The sequence below is a fragment of the Rhinolophus sinicus genome, chromosome 1, assembly GCF_057876585.1.
Source record: "Rhinolophus sinicus isolate RSI-liver-muscle chromosome 1, RSI-T2T, whole genome shotgun sequence".
Taxonomy (NCBI): Eukaryota; Metazoa; Chordata; class Mammalia; order Chiroptera; family Rhinolophidae; genus Rhinolophus; species Rhinolophus sinicus.
Window position 1 is genome coordinate 63,608,772 of NC_142501.1, and position 8,761 is coordinate 63,617,532.

Consider the following 8,761-nt stretch of genomic DNA (forward strand, 5'->3'; position numbering starts at 1 on the left):
AAAATATGTACAGCTTCTTTATATGTCAATAACACTTCAATGAAGTAGTTTTTAAAAAAAAAAATTAAAGGACTGGAAACTTGAAAGAAAGCTTGTTCACTAAAGAAGTCCGTGTTTTGCAGGAATGGCCTGCGTTCGTCTCCCTCTCTGCGCAGTCCCTGCCCAGATGCAGCCTGTGGGAAGAGTGGTTCCTAGAGGGCGTGGGGGCAGATCCAGGAGGTCTGCAGCCGGGCCCTCAGTCTGCTCCCTGGTCCGCAGGAGATTTGAGCAGTGCACCTTCACGGCTGCCACAGTCCACCCCTCGCATTACACAGATTTACTTCTCCATGCAGGTTTGGGGAGCAGCAACTCCATGGTTCGTGGACCCCTCTTCCTGAGGGGAAACTTAGAAGAGGAAGGTGAGCGGGACACACTGCAGTTCTCGTGGCTGCACGTGTTCTCGGGAACACTACTGGTGCTCATTCCCTCCTTCCTTCCCTGTCCATTCTAAATGCCCCTCACCCTCTGTGGCTTATGTGGTGGTGTGGCCCAAACCATCATTCCTGAGGGCCTTCGTTCCCCATCGGTCACTGGAAGTGATGGTAAGTGAGGCCACACCTGCTTCCACCCTTGGTTCCCAGACCCACATATTCGTGCTGCAGGGAACACAGCACCCCAGAGACATCTCGGATTGAATGCACATTCCTCATCCTGGACAATGGCCCTCCCTGCCTGCCTAGTGTCGCCTCATTATACCTTTCGAGGGCCGTTCTATTGCATCTGGTTGCTTCTGAGTGGTGTGAGACATGACATGGCCAGTGGCTCCCATGGTTGTGGGCCTACTCCCGCACCTCCTTCATTGTGAAGGGGGTCCCCTGGTCAGATGCTACGTGGTGTGGGATTCCATGCCTGTGGATCTGGCACTCTGTCAGACCCCAGCTGGGGGTGCTGGCTAAGGCCTGATGGGCACAAAGACAAATGCCTATGTATAGATACCTATCCTTCTGAGGGTGAACCTCTGGCCTTTGGCATGAGAGGTGCCCAGTACCGTAGACTTGCCAAAAAAGTGGCCAGTTGTCCTTCTCAAAGAATAGTGCCACAGTAAAGGCTCAGCCCTGTTTCTTTTGCTGACAGTTGGATATTCAAAGGCAGCAGTAGCTAGATCAGCCTTGATAAGTGGGCATTTATGCTGGGCCCAAGTATAGACTCCATGTCTGCCACCATGGCCACTCTGTTCCTGTGCTCATTTGGGGGTGGCTGATGATGAAGGTTGGCTAATGTCACTTGGCTAAGTCACCTTGTCTACTGGTTGATCAGTACCTCTTCTGTGAGAGATGCTTTGTGGTGATTAACACGTGACACGAAAATCTTTATATGCCACACTCACTCCATGCGGGTCCAGACCTTTATTCCAGACTTCTTTATCTCTCATCTTCCAGTTCTTTTCCTTTCAGGCCCTTGACTAACCAGCCTGGCCCCTGGCCACTGTTCAGGAGTCTGTGTATATTTGGGCCACTTCTTCCACACACAGTGAATGACCAGGTGCACTGCTCTCAGTCCTGCCCAGAGGAAAGCTTTTTCCTCTCCAATATCTTTTGGGGCCACTCCTGAATGTGGCTCTGATGCAGACAGCATCCATTTTCATTTACACCCACATATGGGGTCAACCCATCTATAAGTCAAGCTCAGTCTTTTTCCCTCTTCCTTCTTCAGCTCTTTGTATGAGATACCACCCCATCCCATAGCCAGAGGTGCAAGGTGGTACAACTGATGGGTGACATGGGGGTCTGGGCTACTTGCTCAAGCAGCATCCTTATACCCTCGAGTCTTTGCTTGGACTCAATCCTAGATGGACCTTTCCCATCTTACAATTGGTGGGTGCTGCTGGGCCCATTTGGTGGATGTGACAGAACCCAGTTCATAATGAGCAGTTCTGGGGGAGTGGCTATTGGGTGTACCATCGTCAAGCACTCTGTCTCTGTCAGAGCCCTGTAAAATGCAAAAAGGAGGCTGGGATAACTCTGGGAATCGAGTCAATGTAGACCCTATGTCGAATAGTTCTTGAAATGACTAGATAGTACCCTTTCCCTAGTTTCTAGTCAGCTGAGTACATGACCAAATATCTCTTGGGGTATGGCTGCAAGAATTTTTACAATATCTATTTGCTGCAGGTTTGCAGGCTCCTTCCTCCTAGAGACCTGGCCACCTCTTCAGTCAATGGGTTCTGGATCTGAAAATTAGCTCAAGTACGGGAACTGTGCAAGGGATTGTGAGTTTCTGTTGGAATGACTTATCCCAGCCTCTCGTTCCTCCATTCTGGCCTTTTTCTGGTGTAGATCTTATGCAGTGCCCTCTTGGTCACTTTTGCCCCTAGGGACACCACGCTCTTTTTTCCATCTCAGGTCTCTTCAGGTCAGGCCCCCTTGGTTTGAGCCCAGCTCTGTCATTGGTATCTGACTACCACTGGCCCCGACCTGCAGAGAAAGCCACTGCCACACTCCTCAGCCGTGCTGGTGCCCCTCTCAAGGCCTTGGTGAATGGCAGGTCCTCTAGGTCCTTGTGGGTCCATTTTCCTCAGCTGCTCCGTCACCGTTTTTCAGCATATGCACTTCACTCAGCATTGGCGATCACGTCTCCAAGCTTCCAGGAACCACCCTAGCAGTTCCCCTTGTCCTCTGCAGTCCTTATCAGTGTGTTAAGTCCTGTGTCCCGAGAAAATGCCACCGAGTCAATGAATTCTGGCTTTTCTAGTCTTACATTCTGGCTTCCATGATCAAATACTCTCAAATTATGATCCCAAGGTTACTCCCAGGCTCCTGCTGGTACATCCTGGCTAGTGCTTATAGCTCCTTTGATGTACAATCTCTTTTCCCTCAGTGAAGCCCAGACCATCCCCTTCTAGGTTCTGCTGGGGTGTAATCCTAGTTACTGGCTGGATAGCCCGTAGCAGAGGTGGGGGCAGCTCCTGAGAGTGTACTTGCTGCCTTGCAGGAGAGAGCTCTGCTGCCTTTCCAGCATGGTGGACGTGCTAACTCTTCTTATGAAATGGTGTGCCAGCTCTGCACAGTTGGAGGTTCAGGGGCCTCTGCCAAGCCAGCCTCCTGACGTGCCCATCCCATGTTTCAGAGTGCCAGCTTTCTCCAGGTGTCTGACCGTAGCATAATACATTTGCCTTAGCTGAATACTTAAACATCTCTGGAGCTATATGACTTTATCAGATCCTCAGTTTGCTGCTCAACTGTCATTTCTTCCCCTGCGGGAGATGAGGGCCTCCTTGTCAGTTACTAAAGAGGTTCCCTGGCTCTCACACTTGTCCGTATTGTTTGTTAGCCCTCTGCAGGGCAACAGTGCAACTTAGCAGTAACCAGCCAGCTCTGCGGTTCTTGTAGGTATCGTTCCTCTCATAGCTTTGAAATGCCTGCGTCACTGCGCCTGCCTGCCACAGCATTCCTCTCCACAGGGACATTCTTCCAGGTCACTACTCGAGAAATCTTTGGCAATTCTGCCACATACCACACAGGATAGCACCCTCTTAGCCTCCTGGGCAATGAGTAAGCCAGTCTCCAAACTCCATCTTACCTTTTGTTTTCTCAAACCATAGTTGGCACCACATGAGTTAGTTTGCATTTCCTGAGAAACAGAAGCCAAGATGGGATTAGATGCATAAGAATTTATTAGGGGAACAGTTGTTAAGGATGAAGGGGAAGGAGACAGAAGAGGTAGGGGGAGCCAAGAGGGAAAGGGGGAACGTAGGGGGGCCTGGTAGGAGAGTCTTGGATGCAGCCACAAGAACAGTTCAGCCAAACTGAAGGGGAGTCCTTGAGCCAGAGTCATTCAAAGAGTCCTGCCCTGCATCTTGCAGGGACAGGCTTGCTTTAGTCCCTACTCCCTGCTCAGTCACTAGGCGGGAGCAGCTTGTGGAAGTGTGGTCTCCAAGGAAATATGGAGGCGGGTGCCAAATGTCAGCAGCTGAGGCCATCAGTCATTCAAGCTCCCCACAACAGGAGATCTGAGTGGTGCGTTTTCACAGCCACCACAACCTCCCACCAGGTCCTCTATAGCCTATTTATATCACTATTGTTTGTGTATTTGTGAGTCATAGACTACAGAGGTTGGATCTAACCTCAGAGATGATTTCATCTAATGTCTTCATTTAAAAGAAGAGAGACTCAGAAATTTCCAATACACTATCCCAAGGTATAGGAATTTTGGCTTGGATCTTTTGTTCTTGTGTGAAGCCTATTCTACACATTGCAGCACATTTCGCATTTCGCATTCCTGGCCCTGGGGACTGGATGCAGTGGTGTCCCCACCCCAACCCTACCTGCTGACAAGAAAAACTACCCCCTCCCTTTCTAAAAACTCTCTGGAGACAGTAGAGTCCCAAGTAGTACCACGGAACAGCTCATGGAACAGTCAGAATTATTGTCCAGACATGGCTGACCCCTGTACAATGCACTTGCATAACTAAAAACGCCCCAGGAAGCCCCACCCTTTCCTGCGTCAGGGAGTGGTCTGGCTCTTGACGCATTTATCTTGCACAGAGAAGCTACTTAGACATCCTGGTGAAGAGAACCATTTTAGGCAGTTCTGTGATAGCCCAGCTTGCCTTCTTGGTATCTACATGAGTGGATGAAAAGTACCTCAAAACCAAACTGTCACTCTTTCATTCTTTCCTGACACCACTCCTCTCCACCTCTACTCCCGTCTTTCCCTTCTAAATAAATGTCATTTCTCTGCAGCTGGTTGTTCAAGCTAAAATCACGGCAACCTTCCTCAATTTTTCTCTTTCCCTTTCTCCCCACATACAATGAATAAACTCAGTTGGCTCTGTCTCCAAAATATAACCAAGGTCCGTCAATTTTCCTCCATGTCCCTGGCTGTCACCCTCGTTCAAGTCACCATCATCTTTCACTGGCACCACATGGTAGGACAACCTCCTACCATGTTCCCTCTTCTTTTCTACACAGCAGCCAGAGACTATTTAAAAATAGAAATCAGATTACATCACACACCTGTTGAAACCCCTACTGCCTTTAAAATAAAATCTGCACTCTTCACCATGCCTCGCAAGCCCCTTCATTATCTGGCCTTTGCCTACCTTGCTAGCCTGGCTCGTACCCCTGCTCCAGTCAGTCACTGTGTACTGGCTCGGCTGACTCTTGCTCTGTCCCTTAAGTGTGCCACACTGGGGTGTGACCTCCTTTGCTGTTCACTCAGCCTGGAACGTCCTCCTCAGATTCTCTCTCAACTGGCTCCTTGATTCAATGCTCAGTTCAAATGTCACCTTCTCAGTGAGGTATTCCCTGACTATGCAAACAAAAGTAGCCCCTCACCCCACCATTATCCTCTAACATGTTATCCCGTTTTATCTTCTTCAGATCACAGTCATCTGACTTGATTTTGCTGGTTTCTTGTCTCCCCCACCTAGAATGTAAGTTTCATCAGACAAGGGGCTGTGTCTGTTTTGTTCATGGCTACATCCCCAGCGCTTATCCCAGCCTGGCATGGGTTGAGCTCTCAAAAATATGTGTTGAATGAATGAACAGTACCTTTGATGTACATGGTCTCTGTATACATAATGTCATTGCAGATTTTGATCATCAACTTAGCTCTTTGGGCTTTCAATATACAGCCTCCCACATGCTGGGGTTTGTTGTCTCAAACGCTGTCAATTGTCACTATTGACTTCAAGTCTCTGTTAACAGACACTGTTTGCTATTTGACAGTGGATCATGTGCAATATCAAAGGAGATTTTTAAACAAACAAACAAACAAGTTGCAGTCTGATAACTTCTATCCTAATTTTATTGGATTGGGGGCTAATAATTATTTGTTAGCCCCTAAACTCAGTAAATGCCTTCTCTTCCAATCACATTTCTATAAGCTGCTATCTCTAACAGAGAAACAATCATGCTCTTTGAGAAAACAATTCAAATATGTCTCAACAATTTTGCATAAACTTTTAACAACCCCAAAACTAAATTCTGCATGTATAAGTAGCACAAGAAGGCAAACTACAACTATCCTGTCAGCAAAAAAATGAAAGCCTGGCCCATGAGCAGAGAAAAATTTCATGCTTCAGTTTGAGGTGTGTGTTAGGAGGACACTCAGGTCGGGTGGGGTGGGGAGTGGATGTCTTTTTGTACCAGTCACCGATCCCCAGAGAACTGAAGAGTCTTGCTGATGGAACACTATTGAGAATAAGAGAGGAGGGAAACTTTTCTAAGAATGCTTACCATCCTAGACATTTCTGCTTTTTTCCCCCCAAGGAATGTGAACCATCTTGTTTTACATTTTTTATTTTATCATTTAATCCATTTGCATGGCACTGTAGCAAAGCATTTGAAAAACACATTCCAAAGCAGAACTCATTGGAAGAAAGGCTATTGGCCTCAAAATTCAGTGTCTAGTTGTACCTTTCACCTAGTGAGCAGTCACCAGTGTATTAACCAGACCCAGAACTCCTGAAAGGGTCCTGAAAGGGTCCTGAAAGGCGACAGAGCCCCAATTCCCTGTGGCTCTGTCATGAGGTTCATTGCCAAAATTAACAGAGCGTAGGTGAACATGTAGGGGCCTAAAGTGGTAGAAAAGAAATCCTAAAATGGCAACACTGAGAACTCTAAAACAAATATGAATTGAGGGTTCCACATGCAGCCACTCAAGAATTTTCCAAGGCAGAGACCAATAGACCACAGGTTATTAGTGTCAGAAGCTCATAGTGAGACTTTTAAAGATGGCGGCAGGTTTACGGCAGATAAACAAGACATTTACTTTTCTAACCGTTCAGTATACATTGCATCTGTGAAATGGAGGTTATTATGCATGCCTATCTCTATTTCCCCTGAGGGCTAGGGTTTCTAGACTCTTGAAAGTTGGAGGTGGTGTTTTTGTTGTTGCCAGGTGGGGACCAAGGGCAAAAAGCAGTTGTTGAAGTGATTAGGTCCAGATTAAGTAGCGCTTTAAGGGCTGGGACTGAGACCTTGAATCCTATCCTTTGGCAGATCAGCAGACACTGCAATTCACCCAGGGCAGGGATAATTGATTCTCTCTCTACTGGCCAAGGAATAAAGGAGCAGCTGGACTTTGCAACTGTTGCTGCAGATCGATTTCAAAAAGAGGCCTGGTTAGAAGAAGCCTGTTGCAGGCGCTGGGCTGAGTGACAAAAGCATGGGTGCATAGTGATTCCCTGTGGGAGGAGCCTGGGTGACATCGTACCTGAACGCAGAGGGTGATAGTCACACCCTGGTTCTTGGTCCTGCCTGTATCAGGCACAGCTACCACCGCAATGCTCTTGCCTGAGCAAGTGTAAGTACAAAGAAATGGAAGGAAACCCCTCCCTAGTGGCTGCGCTAGTACTTTCTCTCCGTGGAGAGCCAGTGCCTGGCAACACTCATGCCTCCTCTTCTTTCCTGGCACGCAGCTATGTGACATTGCCCAGCCTCCTTTGAATCAGTGTGGCCATGTGATGGAGTTCCCACCGATGAAATATCAGGGGAAGTGCTGTCGGCCACTCTCAGGCCTGGCCCCCCAAACCCCCTGTTGACAACCTTTGCTTTCTCCCCTCATCCACTGGCTGAATGGAGACAACGCTGGGAAGCTGCTTTTCTTCCTATTACAACAGAGTTGTTGGTAAGGATCACTGATCCACATTCACATTGGGACGGGGCCATTTCCCACAGCTACTTGTCCTCACACCCCCCAGCACAGCACGTGGTGGTCATGCCTTCTTCTCCCGTCTCCAGAGCAGCCTGTCGACACTCCCGGAGCAGGATGGGTACTTCCTCTTCTATTTAGGAGTCCCATTACACAGAAAATTCCAAAAGGTATCTCAGTTTCATTCACCCATTTGCACCAGCCCTAAGGTGTAACAAACCTTTTTTGAGTTGCCTGCCGTCTCCTCCTCCACTGAAGTTGCAGGTCAATCAGGAGTCTCAGAGTGGAATGTGAAAACAGTTGGCGAGGACTAAGTTTTGCTTCCAGAAGAAGTTTTCGTTGGATCATGTTTATACCTACTTGAGTGTTCAGTGACTCAAAAATAGAAACGTGTATGTGGACGGCAGCTTCTCTTTTGCCTCTGCCCCAATAATGTCTTCTGCCAAATTTACTTCCCACTCTTTTAGAAAAGTCCATTTCTAAAAAAGTCATAATCCTTTTTAGAAAAGCCATATCCCCTTCTAAAACAGCCATCTTTCATTGTTGCTACTGGAGCCTCCAGAGTTCCTTTGGGGACATAGCTTTTTAGCACAAATTAGAAAAATGCTCCTTCTCTGGCAGCTACAGCCCTGCCCCAGAGCCCTGGCCTGGCTGGTGGAGGGCAGGCTGGATTTCAGCCTCCACCTGGCCTCCAGCCAGGTGCTCGTGCAGGGCTCAAACGGCGCACCTGCAGTGCTGGCCCCTTGCACCTGGCTGCTGAAGTCTTCCCCCTCCCCCCATGTTGCCATGAGTTAATAGCCATTTCCTCCATCCGTCAGCTCATCACTGCCAGGCACTCTAGGGGCTCAAAGGCAAGTCTTGGGGATCTTAAGGTGACCAGAGGTGATTTTAGGTGCACTGTGCCAAACAGAATTCTGTGGAGAGATCTGAGAATGCAACTATTTTAATGTCATGTTTCCTATGGGGAAATGTATTCCTAGGTCTTTTCAAACAACCAACTTAAGAATAAATGTTTAGGGGACAGTCTGCTCATTCAAACCACAGGGCCTCCCTATAAAGTATTTGACTTTCTTCTCATCCTCAGGCTTGTGCATGTCTGTGGCTTACTCTAACTTTGGCCTTCGCT